Genomic DNA, 18,642 nt, shown 5'->3' with positions numbered 1-18,642 from the left:
GGTGTTTTGATAGGGTTTTCAGCTGACCATGAAAGTGCCCTTTCTGTCTTCCTGCTATCTAGTAAGCGGACCTCAATTTTGCTAAACCTATTTTCATACTACATTTGTCATTTCATCTAAAATCACCGCCAATATTTGTGGGGGCCTCTGTCTGCCTTTCGGGGAAATTTCTCTAGAGGTGAGCCAGGACTATATTTTCCTCTGCCAGGATTAGTTAGTCCTCCGGCCGGCGCTGGGCGTCTAGGGATAAAACGCAGGCTACGCTACCCGGCTACTGTTAGTTGTGCGGCAGGTTTAGTTCATGGTCAGTTTAGTTTCCATCCTTCCAAGAGCTAGTTCTTATGTTTGCTGGGCTATGTTCTCTTGCCATTGAGAACCATAACACACCTCCTAGATCTGTGTTGCCACCTCCTAGATCTGTGCTGCCACCTACAAGATCTGCGCTGCCACCTCCTAGATCTGTGCTGCCACCTACAAGATCTGTGCTGCCACCTCCGAGATCTGCGCTGCCACCTCCAAGATCTGTGCTGCCACCTCCTAGATCTGTGCTGCCACCTACAAGATCTGGGCTGCCACCTCCTAGATCTGTGCTGCCACCTACAAGATCTGTGCTGCCACCTCCTAGATCTGTGCTGCCACCTCCTAGATCTGTGCTGCCACCTCCTAGATCTGTGCTGCCACCTACAAGATCTGTGCTGCCACCTCCTAGATCTGTGATGCCACCTCCTAGATCTGTGCTGCCACCTCCAAGATCTGCGCTGCCACCTCCGAGATCTGTGCTGCCACCTCCTAGATCTGTGCTGCCACCTCCTAGATCTGTGCTGCCACCTACAAGATCTGGGCTGCCACCTCCTAGATCTGTGCTGCCACCTACAAGATCTGTGATGCCACCTCCTAGATCTGTGCTGCCACCTCCTAGATCTGCGCTGCCACCTCCTAGATCTGTGCTGCCACCTCCTAGATCTGTGCTGCCACCTCCAAGATCTGCGCTGCCACCTCCGAGATCTGTGCTGCCACCTCCTAGATCTGTGCTGCCACCTCCTAGATCTGTGCTGCCACCTACAAGATCTGGGCTGCCACCTCCTAGATCTGTGCTGCCACCTACAAGATCCGTGCTGCCACCTCCTAGATCTGTGCTGCCACCTCCTAGATCTGTGCAGCCACCTCCTAGATCTGTGCTGCCACCTCTTAGATCTGTGCTGCCACCTCCGAGATCTGTGCTGCCACCTCCGAGATCTGTGCTGCCACCACCGAGATCTGTGCTGCCACCTCCAAATCTGCGCTGCCACCTCCGAGATCTGCGCTGCCACCTCCGAGATCTGCGCTGCCACCTCCAAGATCTGCGCTGCCACCTCCTAGATCTGCGCTGCCACCTCCAAGATCTGCGCTGCCACCTCCTAGATCTGCGCTGCCACCTCCAAGATCTGCGCTGCCACCTCCAAGATCTGCGCTGCCACCTCCAAGATCTGCGCTGCCACCTCCTAGATCTGCGCTGCCACCTCCTAGATCTGCGCTGCCACCTCCAAGATCTGCGCTGCCACCTCCAAGATCTGTGCTGCCACCTCCGAGATCTGTGCTGCCACCTCCTAGATCTGCGCTGCCACCTCCAAGATCTGCGCTGCCACCTCCAAGATCTGCGCTGCCACCTCCAAGATCTGCGCTGCCACCTCCTAGATCTGCGCTGCCACCTCCTAGATCTGCGCTGCCACCTCCAAGATCTGCGCTGCCACCTCCAAGATCTGTGCTGCCACCTCCGAGATCTGTGCTGCCACCTCCGAGATCTGTGCTGCCACCTACAAGATCTGTGCTGCCACCTCTGAGATCTGCGCTTCCACCTCCGAGATCTGTGCTGCCACCTCCAAATCTGCGCTGCCACCTCCGAGATCTGCGCTGCCACCTCCAAGATCTGCGCTGCCACCTCCAAGATCTGCGCTGCCACCTCCTAGATCTGCGCTGCCACCTCCTAGATCTGCGCTGCCACCTCCAAGATCTGCACTGCCACCTCCTAGATCTGTGCTGCCACCTCCAAGATCTGCGCTGCCACCTCCTAGATCTGCGCTGCCACCTACAAGATCTGTGCTTCCACCTCCGAGATATGGGCTGCCACCTCCGAGATCTGCGCTGCCACCTCCTAGATCTGTGGTGCCACCTCTGAGATCTGTACTGCCACCTCCTAGATCTGTGCTGCCACCTCTGAGATCTGTGCTGCCACCTCCTAGATTTGTGGTGCCACCTCTGAGATCTGTGATGCCACCTCTGAGATCTGTGCTGCCACCTCCTAGATCTGTGCTGCTGCAGCGCCCCAGAGTCCTGGTCGTTGCAGTACTGTGGCTCCGCCGCTAAGGGGGGCTGTGGTAAGTCTGATGGCACTGAAGGAGTTCATCTGACCAGGTATCACAGACACCAATACACTTCACAGTCTGGCCTCCAGGGGGAGCTAAGGGTGCTATTCATTAGGCCACTCCTCACAGTCTGGTAAAACTGGGGGTCAGGCAGGAAGTTAGGGAGAACGCTGACTGGGTTGGAACCAGGCAACACCTTGTGGCAGAGGGTGTTGTGGGGGAAGATTCGGTAGGGTCCCTGTCAGGGGTGGGATCCTGACAGAGGCCTGGCAATCAGAGAGAAAGCTACGGGACCGCGCCTGCACTTCATAGCGGCGGTGCCCTAAGAAAGGACAAGAAGCGAGATTTATTGTACTGAGTGAGAAACGAGATCAACGCAACAGGGAGAAATACCAGTAGGAGTCGTGCTGTAAGACGAGGCAACATCCTACTGAGGCGTAACTAACCGGTGGCCGGAACGCCGAGGAAGTACAGAGCTCTAAGCATTACTTCAAACCAACGGCAGGACAGAGAGCTATAGGCTGGCTGTCTCACCTACATCACCTACGCAGACATAGGGGGCAACTTGTGGAGAGGGGCGACTCTAGGGTCCCGGAAGAGCTCCGAGCCTTCCCGTCATACGGGTGCGTCCTACCATAAGATCTGGGGGACGAGAAGAAGAAGAAGAACATCAGAATCGAGTTGTGAGGGAACACGAGAAACAGACACAACAGTTGTGGGGACTATCCCGTAAGCACAGCAGGGGAGGACCACAACACATAGCGCTAGCAGGAAGGCACAGATTTCCACCTGCGAAGGGAACTCTGGAGGTGCCATCGGACCGGCCAGGCTTGTGCAGCCTGGTGAACCGTATTCCGGACTGAGGACCCAGAGACCTTCAGTAAAGAGGTAAAGAGACTGCAACCTGGTGTCCTCGTTATTTACTGCACCGCACCACCACCACCATCCACATCTATCACTGTACGCCCCTCAGCAGGGTCACGGACCGGGTCTAGCCACCGTGACAACCCCAGAGCAGAGACTTAGAGGCCCGGTACCGGGTACCCCTCGGCCCTGCGGCAGTGGGGGCGCTACACTGCCACCTCCTAGATCTGTGGTGCCACGTCTAAGATCTGGGCTGCCACCTCCGAGATCTGCGCTGCCACCTCCTAGATCTGCGCTGCCACCTCCTAGATCTGTGGTGCCACCTCTGAGATCTGTGCTGCCACCTCCTAGATCTGTGCTGCCACCTTCTAGATCTGTGGTGCCACCTCTGAGATCTGTGCTGCCACCTCCTAGATCTGTGCTGCCACCTTCTAGATCTGTGGTGCCACCTCTGAGATCTGTGCTGCCACCTCCTAGATCTGTGCTGCCACCTCCTAGATCTGGGCTGCCACCTCTGAGATCTGTGCTGCCACCTCCTAGATCTGTGCTGCCACATCCTAGATCTATGGTGCCACCTCTGAGATCTGTGCTGCCACCTCCTAGATCTGTGCTGCCACCTCCTAGATCTGTGGTGCCACCTCTGAGATCTGTGCTGCCACCTCCTAGATCTGGGCTGCCACCTCTGAGATCTGTGCTGCCACCTCCTAGATCTGTGCTGCCACCTCCTAGATCTGTGGTGCCACCTCTGAGATCTGTGTTGCCGCCTCTGAGATCTGTGCTGCCACCTCCTAGATCTGTGCTGCCACCTCCTAGATCTGTGGTGCCACCTCTGAGATCTGTGGTGCCACCTCTGAGATCTGTGCTGCCACCTCCTAGATCTGGGCTGCCACCTCCGAGATCTGTGCTGCCACCTCCTAGATCTGTGCTGCCACCTCTGAGATCTGTGCTGCCACCTCCTAGATCTGTGCTGCCACCTTCGAGATCTGCGCTGCCACCTCCGAGATCTGTGCTGCCACCTCCTAGATCTGCGCTGCCACCTCCTAGATCTGCGCTGCCACCTCCTAGATCTGCGCTGCCGCCGGCCTCAAGTTACAATATCCTCAGAGGACAATGGTTCTTCCAGGCAGAAAGTAACTAGAAACCAGAGTCCACCTACAAAGCAAGGGGCGTATGATGGGGGGGGGGGGGCGAACAGCACCTGCAGCCACCTGTGTACTGAGGAGCTCGCTGACTGATGCCTATTAGCCTCTCTACAGAGCAGTACTATATGTACTGCACTGCCCTCTACCTGTACTATAGGTACTGCACTGCCCTCTACCTGCACTATATGTACTGTACTGCCCTCTACCTGTACTATATGTATTGTACTGCCCTCTACCTGCACTATATGTACTGTACTGATCTCTACCTGTACTACAAGTATTGTACTGTCCTCTACCTGTACTATATGTACTGTACTGCACTCTACATGTACTACATGTATTGTACTGTCCTCTACCCATACTATATGTTCTGTACTTCTCTCTACCTGTCCTATATGTACTGTACTGATCTCTACATGTACTACAAGTATTATACTGTCCTCTACCTGTACTATATGTACTGCACTGCCCTCTACCTGCACTATATGTACTGTACTGATCTCTACCTGTACTACATGTATTGTACTGTCCTCTACCAGTACTATATGTACTGTACTTCTCTTTACCTGTATTACATATGCTGTACTGCCCTCTACCTGTACTATATGTACTGTACTGCCCTCTACCTGCACTATATGTATTGTACTGCCCTCTACCTGTACTATATGTACTGCACTGCTGTTGTGAATTCCGTTCTCGGGCTCCCTCCTGTGGTCGTGAATGGTACTTTGGTGAGTTCTGTCCTTGGACACCCTCTGGTGGCTTTGAGTGGAACTGCTGATCTTTGAGGTTGCTTTCTCAGCTGCCCTCGTTTATTGCTGCTGCTGGCTTCCCTATTTAACTCTGCTCAGGTCGTTAGTCCATGCCAGCTGTCAATGTCTCAGTACTGGTTCAGATCTCTCTTGGAATTCTCAGATGACCTGACTACTCCAGCAGAAGCTAAGTCCTTGCTAGTCATTTGCTGTTCATTGGTTTTTGAATATATTTTTCAGTACTTGCTATGTTTCAGTCCAGCCTGCTATTATGATATTTCCTTGCTAGCTGGAAGCTCTGGGGGTGCAGAGCTGCACCTCCACACCGTGAGTCGGTGTGGGGAGTCTTTTTGCACACTCTGCGTGGCTTTTGTAGTTTTTTGTACTGACCGCATAGTTCCCTTTCCTATCCTCAGTCTTTCTAGAGAAGATTCGGCCTCCTTTGCTAAAATCTGTTTCATTCCTGTGTTTGTCACTTCCCTCTTAACTCACAGTCAATATTTGTGGGGGGCTACCTTTACTTTGGGGAATTTCTCTGAGGCAAGGTAGGCTTCTATTTCTATCTTTAGGGGTAGTTAGCTCTTAGGCTGTGAAGAGGCGTCTAGGGAGAGTTAGGTACGCTCCACGGCTATTTCTAGTGTGTGTGATAGGATTAGGGATTGCGGTCAGTAGAGTTACCACTTCCTCTGAGCTTGTCCCAGGTTTTCTGTTTTAAACCATCAGGTCACTTCGGGTGCTCCTAACCACCAGGTCATAACAGTACAGCTGGCCCACAAAGTGTTAATGCATCTCAAAAGAGGGATAAGAGAAGTTCTGAGTCAATTTTTTTTTCTTTGCAGCTTGTTTTGTCTTTCTTTTCCCCTTAACCTCTGGGTGGTTCAGGACTCAGGTGTAGATATGGATATTCAGGGTTTGTCCTCTTGTGTGGATCAACTCACTGCTAGGGTACAGAGGATTCAAGATTATGTAGTTCAGAATCCGATGTTAGAGCCTAGAATTCCAATTCCTGATTTGTTTTCTGGGGATAGATCTAAATTTTTGAATTTCAAAAATAATTGCAGACTGTTTCTTGCTCTGAAACCCCGCTCCTCTGGTGATCCCATTCAGCAAGTAAAGATTATTATTTCTTTGTTGCGTGGTGACCCGCAAGACTGGGCATTCTCCCTTGAGCCAGGAAATCCTGCATTGCTTAATGTGGATGCATTTTTTCTAGCGCTTGGATTGCTTTATGACGAACCTAATTCTGTGGATCAGGCAGAAAAGATCTTGCTGACTCTATGTCAGGGTCAGGATGAGGCAGAAGTATATTGCCAGAAGTTTAGAAAGTGGTCTGTGATTACTCAGTGGAATGAGTGTGCCCTGGCAGCAATTTTCAGAAAGGGTCTTTCTGAAGCCCTTGAGGATGTTATGGTGGGGTTCCCTACGCCTGCTGGTCTGAATGAGTCAATGTCTTTGGCCATTCAGATTGATCGGCGTTTGCGCGAGCGCAAAGTTGTGCACCATTTGGCGGTGTCCTCTGAGTGGAGGCCTGAGCCTATGCAATGTGATAGGACTTTGACCAGAGCTGAACGGCAAGAACACAGACGTCAGAATGGGCTGTGTTTTTACTGTGGTGACTCCTCTCATGCTATCTCTGATTGTCCTAAGCGCACTAAGAGGTTCGCTAGGTCTGTCACCATTAGTACTGTGCAGCCTAAATTTCTCTTATCTGTTACTCTGATTTGCTCACTGTCGTCCTACTCTGTTATGGCATTTGTGGATTCGGGCGCTGCCCTGAACTTGATGGACTTGGAGTTTGCCAGGCACTGTGGTTTTTTCTTGGAGCCTTTGCAGAGTCCTATTCCCTTAAGGGGGATTGATGCTACGCCATTGGCCAAGAATAAACCTCAGTACTGGACTCAGCTGACCATGTACATGGCTCCCGCACATCAGGAAAATATTCGCTTTTTGGTGTTGCATAATTTGCATGATGTTGTTGTGTTGGGTTTGCGATGGTTACAGGTTCATAATCCAGTACTGGATTGGAAATCAATGTCTGTGTCTAGTTGGGGTTGTCAAGGGATACAAGGTGATGTTCCTTTGATGTCAATTTCTTGTTCCACTCCTTCTGAAGTCCCTGAGTATTTGTCGGATTACCAGGATGTATTTGATGAGCCCAAGTCCAGTGCCCTACCTCCTCATAGGGATTGTGATTGTGCTATTAATTTGATTCCTGGTAGTAAGTTCCCTAAGGGCCGACTGTTCAATTTATCTGTGCCAGAACATGCCGCTATGCGGAGTTATGTAAAGGAGTCCTTGGAGAAAGGGCATATTCGCCCGTCTTCGTCGCCGTTGGGAGCAGGGTTCTTTTTTGTGGCCAAGAAGGATGGCTCTCTGAGACCCTGTATAGATTACCGCCTTCTCAATAAAATCACGGTCAAATTTCAGTACCCTTTGCCTCTGTTGTCTGATTTGTTTGCTCGGATTAAGGGGGCTAGTTGGTTTGCCAAGATTGACCTTCGAGGGGCGTATAATCTTGTGCGTATTAAACAGGGCGATGAATGGAAAACAGCATTTAATACGCCCGAGGGCCATTTTGAGTACCTGGTGATGCCATTCGGGCTTTCTAATGCTCCATCTGTGTTTCAGTCCTTTATGCACGACATCTTCCGGAAGTATCTGGATAGGTTCATGATCGTATATTTGGATGATATTTTGGTCTTTTCAGATGATTGGGAGTCTCATGTGAGGCAGGTCAGGATGGTGTTCCAGGTCCTTCGTGCTAATGCGTTGTTTGTGAAGGGCTCTAAATGCCTCTTTGGAGTTCAGAAGGTTTCCTTTTTGGGCTTCATTTTTTCCCCTTCTACTATCGAGATGGATCCTGTTAAAGTTCAGGCCATTTATGATTGGACTCAACCTACATCTGTGAAGAGTCTTCAGAAGTTCCTGGGCTTTGCTAATTTTTATCGTCGCTTCATCGCTAATTTTTCTAGTGTGGTTAAGCCTTTGACTGATTTGACGGAGAAAGGCACTGATGTGGTGAATTGGTCCCCTGCGGCCGTTGAGGCCTTTCAGGAGCTTAAACGTCGTTTTACTTCGGCCCCTGTGTTGCGTCAGCCAGATGTTTTGCTCCCTTTTCAGGTCGAGGTTGATGCTTCTGAGATTGGGGCAGGGGCTGTTTTGTCTCAGAGAAGTTCTGATGGCTCTTTGATGAAGCCGTGTGCTTTCTTTTCTAGAAAGTTTTCGCCTGCCGAGCGTAATTATGATGTCGGCAATCGGGAGTTGTTGGCTATGAAGTGGGCATTTGAGGAGTGGCGACATTGGCTTGAGGGAGCCAAACATCGCGTGGTGGTCCTGACTGATCACAAGAATCTGACTTACCTCGAGTCCGCCAAGAGGTTGAATCCTAGACAGGCTCAATGGTCACTGTTTTTCTCCCGTTTTGATTTTGTGGTCTCATACCTTCCGGGATCTAAGAATGTGAAGGCTGATGCCCTTTCTAGGAGTTTTTTGCCTGAATCTCCGGGAGTCCCTGAGCCGGCTGGTATTCTTAAAGAGGGGGTGATTCTGTCTGCCATCTCCCCTGATTTGCGGCGGGTGCTGCAGGAGTTTCAGGCTGATAGACCTGACCGCTGCCCAGTGGAGAAACTGTTTGTCCCTGATAGATGGACTAGTAGGGTTATTTCTGAGGTTCATTGTTCAGTATTGGCTGGTCATCCTGGGATTTTTGGTACCAGAGATTTGGTTGCCAGGTCCTTTTGGTGGCCTTCCTTGTCGCGGGATGTGCGTTCTTTTGTGCAGTCCTGTGGGACTTGTGCTCGGGCCAAACCTTGCTGTTCTCCTGCCAGTGGGTTGCTTTTGCCTTTGCCTGTCCCGAAGAGGCCCTGGACACATATTTCCATGGATTTTATTTCTGATCTTCCTGTCTCTCAAAGGATGTCTGTCATCTGGGTGGTTTGTGATCGGTTTTCTAAGATGGTCCATTTGGTACCCTTGCCTAAATTGCCTTCCTCCTCTGATTTGGTTCCATTATTTTTTCAGCATGTGGTTCGTTTGCATGGCATTCCGGAGAACATTGTGTCGGACAGAGGTTCCCAATTTGTTTCTAGGTTTTGGCGGTCCTTTTGTGCTAAGATGGGCATTGATTTGTCTTTTTCTTCAGTGTTCCATCCTCAGACAAATGGCCAAACCGAACGAACCAATCAGACCTTGGAAACCTATCTGAGATGCTTTGTTTCTGCTGATCAGGATGATTGGGTGACCTTCTTGCCATTGGCCGAGTTCACCCTTAATAATCGGGCTAGTTCTGCTACTTTGGTTTCGCCTTTTTTTTGTAATTCTGGTTTTCATCCTCGTTTTTCTTCGGGGCAGGTTGAGCCTTCTGACTGTCCTGGTGTGGATTCTGTGATGGACAGGTTGCAACAAATTTGGACTCACGTGGTGGACAATTTGACGTTGTCTCAGGAGAAGGCGCAACGTTTTGCTAACCGACTTACTAATGAAAAAATATTTGTTTAGGAGGGAAAACCAAAAATAGCTTACAAATAGAGAAATAACCCCCATAAAATGGAATACTTTATTAAATATTGTACTAAAAAATCCCTATCTAATAATTCGGTATAATGGGGCAGGTAACCCCAACATGTATAAACACACGCCCTATACTGAAAATATACCAACAATAAGCATCATAACATGTCCTACTTAGGTGATATAACACAAGTGGTATAAAATATACCTAGAGAGTGTAAAGATATATGTGCACTACCCCTAATAATAATACAGACCTGTAATGTATCCCTACCTAGATGCGGGGGTTGGCACCCTAAGAAAATACGAGAACGGCGCCCACGCTCGTACGTTGACTATCCCTGGTCTCCTAGGGATTCCCTATAAGGGAACAAACTACCAAAAAAATGGTGCAAGAAAATGTCCAAAATGTACAAAAATCTTTATTAAATAAATATAAAAGATATAACAACAAGGAATGCAGAAATGGTGGATAAAAGATGCAGGTAACATGTACCGTATGTCTGGAGATAAATGGCACCTCACCACAAGTCAGCAGACAGGCAGAGCATAACATAATTTGCTTACTGCTACATTTTTAGGACTCAATAAGTATGCCATAAATGGAACACAAAAAAAAAAAAAAAAAAAAATTTGTGAACCAGCCAGTACGTATCACATGATATAAGTATACAATGTAAACTAAAGGAGTCCTACCAGCTGCTGTCCTGGGGAGAGCGCATCCACTCCAGACCCACCCCAACGCGCGTTTCGGCGATGTCCTTCCTCAGGGGGCGTGCCGAATCACCCACAAGATGGAGTTTATATAGTGCCAGTAATTAAAGATAGCCCATGCGCAGGGGTGCCGCACAATCAGTGCATCAGACCGGCGCCGGAAACACATGGGCCCATGTGATCCGACCCCGGACCGCGACCCGGAAGTACGGCAGTGACCCAGTGCGCATGACAGGAAGTATTGGTGCGGCCATATTGGAAAAAGGAACGCTGCAAAGGATGTGGGAAATTACACCCATATCATGGACCAAGGTTACAATGCAGCCATATTACAAGCTGGCAAAAGTGCCAGCACATGCAGATGTAATAACAAAGTATATTTAAAACATCTCCTGCGCACAAATAGATAGATAACACAATATATATAGGGCATAAAATGCGAAAATGTAACAGAAAAGAAGATGAAAACAAATAATATACATTTATAGCCATACTGCATATTGTATACCAATATACAACCAAATATAAGCATATAATACATGCACAACATGGTCACTAGTCACCATACAACACATTATCGTTACATAATCCCATAAACATAATAATAAAGATTTTCAATAGCCATATAAGTATAGAAAAACGACAACAATGTGTATATTCAATCTAAGTAATAAGTATATAATGAACAAAATACACAGCAAAAGATTATATGACACAGTGTATATCATTACAACCATGATGAGCATATAACAACGCACCCCTAGACCAGGGGGCATAGCCTTATATTGTGTATATATATCTCTCTATACATATAAACATTAATATATATATATATATATGTGCGCGCATATACAAGATGAATTTATGACAAATAACAAAGTCCATGTTGAAGAGGGCACATAGAAAATTGGTCCAACGATGATCCTCAGCTTCACCGGAACTCCTTATCAAGTAGATGACACGGTGACAGGCATGATAATGCTACCAAAGTAAACATAATAAAAGAAGAAAAATCAAGACAAAAATAAAAAAAGTTAAAATGCCAACAGTACAGAAACCTGCACAAATAGCCAACCCTTGAGAACCGCACTAATTTATAGAAAAGGGACAAAGGAGAGGCATTCATTAAGGCCATATGGATGGACTGTGTTCAACCGCCAGATCCATTTGGTCTCCATCTGATTAAGGCGTTTGGACAGATTCCCCCCCCGGATATTGATCTTAATACAATCAATGCCACGTACTCGGAGAAGAGCACTATTACAGTTATGAAATAACTTAAAGTGGCGAGGGATTGTTTTAAGGGTGGTTGGTTCCGTGTGGGTAACCGCCGCCTCAATGCCCAAAACGTGTTCTCTGATACGGACTTTAAGTTGTCTCGATGTAAGGCCGATGTATATAAGCCCACAAGGACATGTGGCAAAATATACCACATATCTTGTTGTACAGGTTATATGATGGTTAATTTTGTACAACTTTGTCCCATCAGAATTACTGAATGTATCAGCACGATCCACGTTTGGGCAGGCGACGCAGCCACCACACGGAACACAACCCACCCGCCTTGGGAATCTGTCCAAAAATGTCCCTTTGTGATAATTATCATAATGGCTGGAGACCAAAAGGTTGCGTAGATTTTTACCACGTCTGTACGCCACCGATGGTTTATCCGGAATAATTTTGGAAAGGGTGGCGTCCACTTTTAATATAGGCCAAGCATTTGAAATAGCGGAATAGACCCTGTCGGACTGCGAGTTGAACGTAGTGACAAAACGTGTCACCTGTTTATTGGAGGAGGATTGGGTACGTGAATTACCATAGAGGAGATCGTGCCTAGAGGAATGTTTTGCCCTGTGGTACGCACGCTTGAGTACACGCCGGCTATATCCCCGAGCGAGGAAACGTTGTTTTAGTTCCTCTGCCCTAAATTCAAAATCTGCATCTGTGGAACAAATCCTACGGATGCGAAGAAATTGATTTTGTTCATTATATACTTATTACTTAGATTGAATATACACATTGTTGTCGTTTTTCTATACTTATATGGCTATTGAAAATCTTTATTATTATGTTTATGGGATTATGTAACGATAATGTGTTGTATGGTGACTAGTGACCATGTTGTGCATGTATTATATGCTTATATTTGGTTGTATATTGGTATACAATATGCAGTATGGCTATAAATGTATATTATTTGTTTTCATCTTCTTTTCTGTTACATTTTCGCATTTTATGCCCTATATATATTGTGTTATCTATCTATTTGTGCGCAGGAGATGTTTTAAATATACTTTGTTATTACATCTGCATGTGCTGGCACTTTTGCCAGCTTGTAATATGGCTGCATTGTAACCTTGGTCCATGATATGGGTGTAATTTCCCACATCCTTTGCAGCGTTCCCTTTTCCAATATGGCCGCACCAATACTTCCTGTCATGCGCACTGGGTCACTGCCGTACTTCCGGGTCGCGGTCCGGGGTCGGATCACATGGGCCCATGTGTTTCCGGCGCCGGTCTGATGCACTGATTGTGCGGCACCCCTGCGCATGGGCTATCTTTAATTACTGGCACTATATAAACTCCATCTTGTGGGTGATTCGGCACGCCCCCTGAGGAAGGACATCGCCGAAACGCGCGTTGGGGTGGGTCTGGAGTGGATGCGCTCTCCCCAGGACAGCAGCTGGTAGGACTCCTTTAGTTTACATTGTATACTTATATCATGTGATACGTACTGGCTGGTTCACAAATTTTTTTTTTTTTTTTTGTGTTCCATTTATGGCATACTTATTGAGTCCTAAAAATGTAGCAGTAAGCAAATTATGTTATGCTCTGCCTGTCTGCTGACTTGTGGTGAGGTGCCATTTATCTCCAGACATACGGTACATGTTACCTGCATCTTTTATCCACCATTTCTGCATTCCTTGTTGTTATATCTTTTATATTTATTTAATAAAGATTTTTGTACATTTTGGACATTTTCTTGCACCATTTTTTTGGTAGTTTGTTGCTTTAGCAATTGGTGTGTCCCTAGACATTCATTATACAGGCACTTGTTACCTCTTATATACAATATCTTATGCCATCATGATAGGAGGTTTTACTAGGTTGTGCTGTATTTGTTTTCCTTGTTTGTATCTTATCTCCTCTGTGTTACGCACAGGCTTCTTGGATCACAAGATAGATTTTAGAGCCAGAGACAAGACTTGGCTCAGCGAGGTTGAAAAGGTTTTTGGGAATGGTGGGTCAGGAACCCAGCAGCCGGTCGACAGAATCTGGGAGGACAAGTTCCATAGTATTAATGATCTTATACTCAAAAGATCCCGTATATGGTGGAACCGTTTATTTTTGGAGAGATATGTATCTAGCGGAATGATTCCTAGAGGACTGCGGGTTCGAGTGATCCCCTCATATTATGTGGAGGATGCGAACTTTGTTACCAAATGGGAGGAGGCTTGTAATAAATGTTCGGAGGTGTTTTTACAGTTACTAATTGGGTTAAATACAACCAAGATCAGTGAATTGGATACACAGATTGATGCTATCCAAATGGAGATACGGGCCAGTTGTCCACCTTAAGGATTTTGAAATTTGAAGCTGAATTAGATAAATCTATTGATGCACTAATCAAGAAGATCCAAGATTCCCAAATGATTAAATTTAATAGGGACCTAAAGGACTACCAGAGTAGTAAAGTATATATGTGGAGAAAATCTAATGGTGGTCCTCTACGTAGGAGTGCATCAAATTCTTCGGTTTCATCTGTAAGCGGGCATTCTGATATCTCGGGTGCTTCGGTATCCACTACTGGATCTGATGCAAGACTCCGAGATCATTCATTTCATCCTTACAGAAGAAATGGAGCTCCATCTAAAATGCACCGTGATAATAAGGTGATTAATTTAAGTGATTTGACACTTTCTGATGTTGATTTAAATCTTCTGGGGAAGGGTCTTTCATATGTACCTACATCCTGTTTTGATTTATTTTCAACCATTAAGGACGTACATATTTTTGCACGGTCATTGCTATTCAAGAGATATTTTTATAACAATGCACTCAATTCCCTTTTTCCGACAGAGGAGGAACAAGAGGCCCTAAGAATCCTTGAAGAACTAGCCATTGAACATGTGGGAGAAGGAGGTAAGGTTCCTCCATCTATCCGCCCACGCTCCAAAAAATTCCCCCCATTATCCACTTGTGCAAACATCGAATTGTTTGTCCAGGTGGTTGTGGCGGAGTTGTACAAAATTCCAAAATTCTTAATTAAAGATAATCTTTCAAAAACTGAGAGGAGTAGGTTGAGATATTTTCAGGAACTGCCTAACATTATTTTGAAACCTGCAGATAAGGGTGGTAATGTCGTCCTCTGGCCGAGAGAGATGTATGAGAGGGAGGCTTTCCGCCAGCTCAATAATGCAACATGCTATAGGAAACTTTCCTATAATCCACTCTCAGCATACTCATCCCAGTTGGAAAGTATCATCCAAAGGTCACTTGAGGACGGCATTATCACCAAAGATCTTGCATTGGCTCTGGTGGTTCCTGAACCAACGATATCTACTCTCTACCTACTCCCTAAGATTCATAAAAACTCTGCCATACCACCTGGCAGACCTATTATATCTGGGGTGGGGAATTTTTTGGAGCATATTAACAAATGGATAGATTTTTATCTCCAGCCATTGGTTATGGGCCTCCCTTCCTTCCTGAAGGATACTGGGGACTTTCTGCGCAGGGTCGACGGACTGTATCTTGAGGGCGATACTCTTATGGCTTCAGCAGATGTGGAATCACTATACACAAACATCAAACATAGTGATGGTATAGCGGCTGTGAAATTTTTTCTGGAGATGTCCTCCTTGTCTTTAGGTATCCGCACACTTCTGCTGGAGCTGTTGGAGTTCGCCCTCACTCACAATTTTTTCACCTTTAAGGGGATCTTCTACCTTCAGCTCCAGGGGACCGCCATGGGGGCGGCCTTCGCGCCGTCCTATGCCGGTCTCTTCCTGGGGCTGTGGGAGAGGGATCTCTTCCTGTCTGACAAATTGGGGTCGATTGAGCGTGTCCTGCTTTGGACACGCTACATCGACGATATCTTCTTTGTCTGGCAGGGCACTCCGTCTGACCTTGCGCAGTTTGTTGATACCTTGAATAGTAATGACCGTAATATTCACCTTACTTTTTGTTCCAGTGGTACCACGCTTGATTTTCTCGATGTGACTATAAGTAGGGATTCTGGTGGCATGTTACGGTCAGATGTATACAGAAAAGAGACTGCCACGAACACCCTGCTTCATGCCACATCGGGACACCCTAGGCATATGATTAGATCAGTCCCCATTAGTCAATTTCTTCGCATCCGTAGGATTTGTTCCACAGATGCTGATTTTGAATTTAGGGCAGAGGAACTAAAACAACGTTTCCTCGCTCGGGGATATAGCCGGCGTGTACTCAAGCGTGCGTACCACAGGGCAAAACATTCCTCTAGGCACGATCTTCTCTATGGTAATTCACGTACCCAATCCTCCTCCAATAAACAGGTGACACGTTTTGTCACTACGTTCAACTCGCAGTCCGACAGGGTCTATTCCGCTATTTCAAATGCTTGGCCTATATTAAAAGTGGACGCCACCCTTTCCAAAATTATTCCGGATAAACCATCGGTGGCGTACAGACGTGGTAAAAATCTACGCAACCTTTTGGTCTCCAGCCATTATGATAATTATCACAAAGGGACATTTTTGGACAGATTCCCAAGGCGGGTGGGTTGTGTTCCGTGTGGTGGCTGCGTCGCCTGCCCAAACGTGGATCGTGCTGATACATTCAGTAATTCTGATGGGACAAAGTTGTACAAAATTAACCATCATATAACCTGTACAACAAGATATGTGGTATATTTTGCCACATGTCCTTGTGGGCTTATATACATCGGCCTTACATCGAGACAACTTAAAGTCCGTATCAGAGAACACGTTTTGGGCATTGAGGCGGCGGTTACCCACACGGAACCAACCACCCTTAAAACAATCCCTCGCCACTTTAAGTTATTTCATAACTGTAATAGTGCTCTTCTCCGAGTACGTGGCATTGATTGTATTAAGATCAATATCCGGGGGGGGAATCTGTCCAAACGCCTTAATCAGATGGAGACCAAATGGATCTGGCGGTTGAACACAGTCCATCCATATGGCCTTAATGAATGCCTCTCCTTTGTCCCTTTTCTATAAATTAGTGCTGTTCTCAAGGGTTGGCTATTTGTGCAGGTTTCTGTACTGTTGGCATTTTAACTTTTTTTATTTTTGTCTTGATTTTTCTTCTTTTATTATGTTTACTTTGGTAGCATTATCATGCCTGTCACCGTGTCATCTACTTGATAAGGAGTTCCGGTGAAGCTGAGGATCATCGTTGGACCAATTTTCTATGTGCCCTCTTCAACATGGACTTTGTTATTTGTCATAAATTCATCTTGTATATGCGCGCACATATATATATATATATATATATTAATGTTTATATGTATAGAGAGATATATATACACAATATAAGGCTATGCCCCCTGGTCTAGGGGTGCGTTGTTATATGCTCATCATGGTTGTAATGATATACACTGTGTCATATAATCTTTTGCTGTGTATTTTGTTCATTATATACTTATTACTTAGATTGAATATACACATTGTTGTCGTTTTTCTATACTTATATGGCTATTGAAAATCTTTATTATTATGTTTATGGGATTATGTAACGATAATGTGTTGTATGGTGACTAGTGACCATGTTGTGCATGTATTATATGCTTATATTTGGTTGTATATTGGTATACAATATGCAGTATGGCTATAAATGTATATTATTTGTTTTCATCTTCTTTTCTGTTACATTTTCGCATTTTATGCCCTATATATATTGTGTTATCTATCTATTTGTGCGCAGGAGATGTTTTAAATATACTTTGTTATTACATCTGCATGTGCTGGCACTTTTGCCAGCTTGTAATATGGCTGCATTGTAACCTTGGTCCATGATATGGGTGTAATTTCCCACATCCTTTGCAGCGTTCCCTTTTCCAATATGGCCGCACCAATACTTCCTGTCATGCGCACTGGGTCACTGCCGTACTTCCGGGTCGCGGTCCGGGGTCGGATCACATGGGCCCATGTGTTTCCAGCGCCGGTCTGATGCACTGATTGTGCGGCACCCCTGCGCATGGGCTATCTTTAATTACTGGCACTATATAAACTCCATCTTGTGGGTGATTCGGCACGCCCCCTGAGGAAGGACATCGCCGAAACGCGCGTTGGGGTGGGTCTGGAGTGGATGCGCTCTCCCCAGGACAGCAGCTGGTAGGACTCCTTTAGTTTACATTGTATACTTATATCATGTGATACGTACTGGCTGGTTCACAAATTTTTTTTTTTTTTTTTTTGTGTTCCATTTATGGCATACTTATTGAGTCCTAAAAATGTAGCAGTAAGCAAATTATGTTATGCTCTGCCTGTCTGCTGACTTGTGGTGAGGTGCCATTTATCTCCAGACATACGGTACATGTTACCTGCATCTTTTATCCACCATTTCTGCATTCCTTGTTGTTATATCTTTTATATTTATTTAATAAAGATTTTTGTACATTTTGGACATTTTCTTGCACCATTTTTTTGGTAGTTTGTTGCTTTAGCAATTGGTGTGTCCCTAGACATTCATTATACAGGCACTTGTTACCTCTTATATACAATATCTTATGCCATCATGATAGGAGGTTTTACTAGGTTGTGCTGTATTTGTTTTCCTTGTTTGTATCTTATTCCCTATAAGGGATAGAATATGAAACAGAAGGCCAGTTGGCTGTATATAACTTGTCAGAATATGTGATATCATTAACACAGCATGTCAGGCCCACATCCCACAATGTGCTGTAAGATAGGGATAAAGGTAGAAGCTAAATCTCACCAGTTACAGGACAATAAATAGAAAAATGCAAAATATATACAGCATACTAAGGGACCGATACCATGAAATATATTAATGCCATATGGCATATGCCGTATATGGCACTACACACGCCCAGTATAGGGCGTGTGTTTATACATGTTGGGGTTACCTGCCCCATTATACCGAATTATTAGTTTTGCTAACCACCATCGCTGTGTTGGTCCCCGACTTCGTGTTGGGGATTTGGTTTGGTTGTCTTCTCGTTATGTTCCTATGAAGGTTTCTTCTCCTAAGTTCAAGCCTCGTTTCATTGGTCCTTATAAGATTTCTGAAATTATCAATCCTGTGTCGTTTCGTTTGGCCCTTCCAGCTTCTTTTGCCATCCAT

The 18,642-nt window shown here is 46.1% G+C and overlaps 1 protein-coding gene and 1 long non-coding RNA gene across 2 annotated transcripts in view; both read left to right on the top strand.

Annotated features, from left to right (window-relative positions):
• LOC143803639 (ferroportin-like) overlaps positions 1 to 18,642 on the top strand; it is a 31,693-nt gene that overhangs the window by 7,297 nt on the left and 5,754 nt on the right. The gene's annotated exons all lie outside the window — the stretch shown is intronic.
• LOC143804166 (uncharacterized) lies at positions 14,273 to 17,733 on the top strand. Its single transcript, XR_013220988.1, has 2 exons — positions 14,273 to 14,466; positions 16,667 to 17,733. It is a non-coding gene; the product is annotated as an uncharacterized LOC143804166 (long non-coding RNA).

This window comes from Ranitomeya variabilis, chromosome 2 (assembly GCF_051348905.1).
Source record: "Ranitomeya variabilis isolate aRanVar5 chromosome 2, aRanVar5.hap1, whole genome shotgun sequence".
Taxonomy (NCBI): domain Eukaryota; kingdom Metazoa; phylum Chordata; class Amphibia; order Anura; family Dendrobatidae; genus Ranitomeya; species Ranitomeya variabilis.
This window is presented reverse-complemented; position numbering and strand designations above follow the sequence as displayed.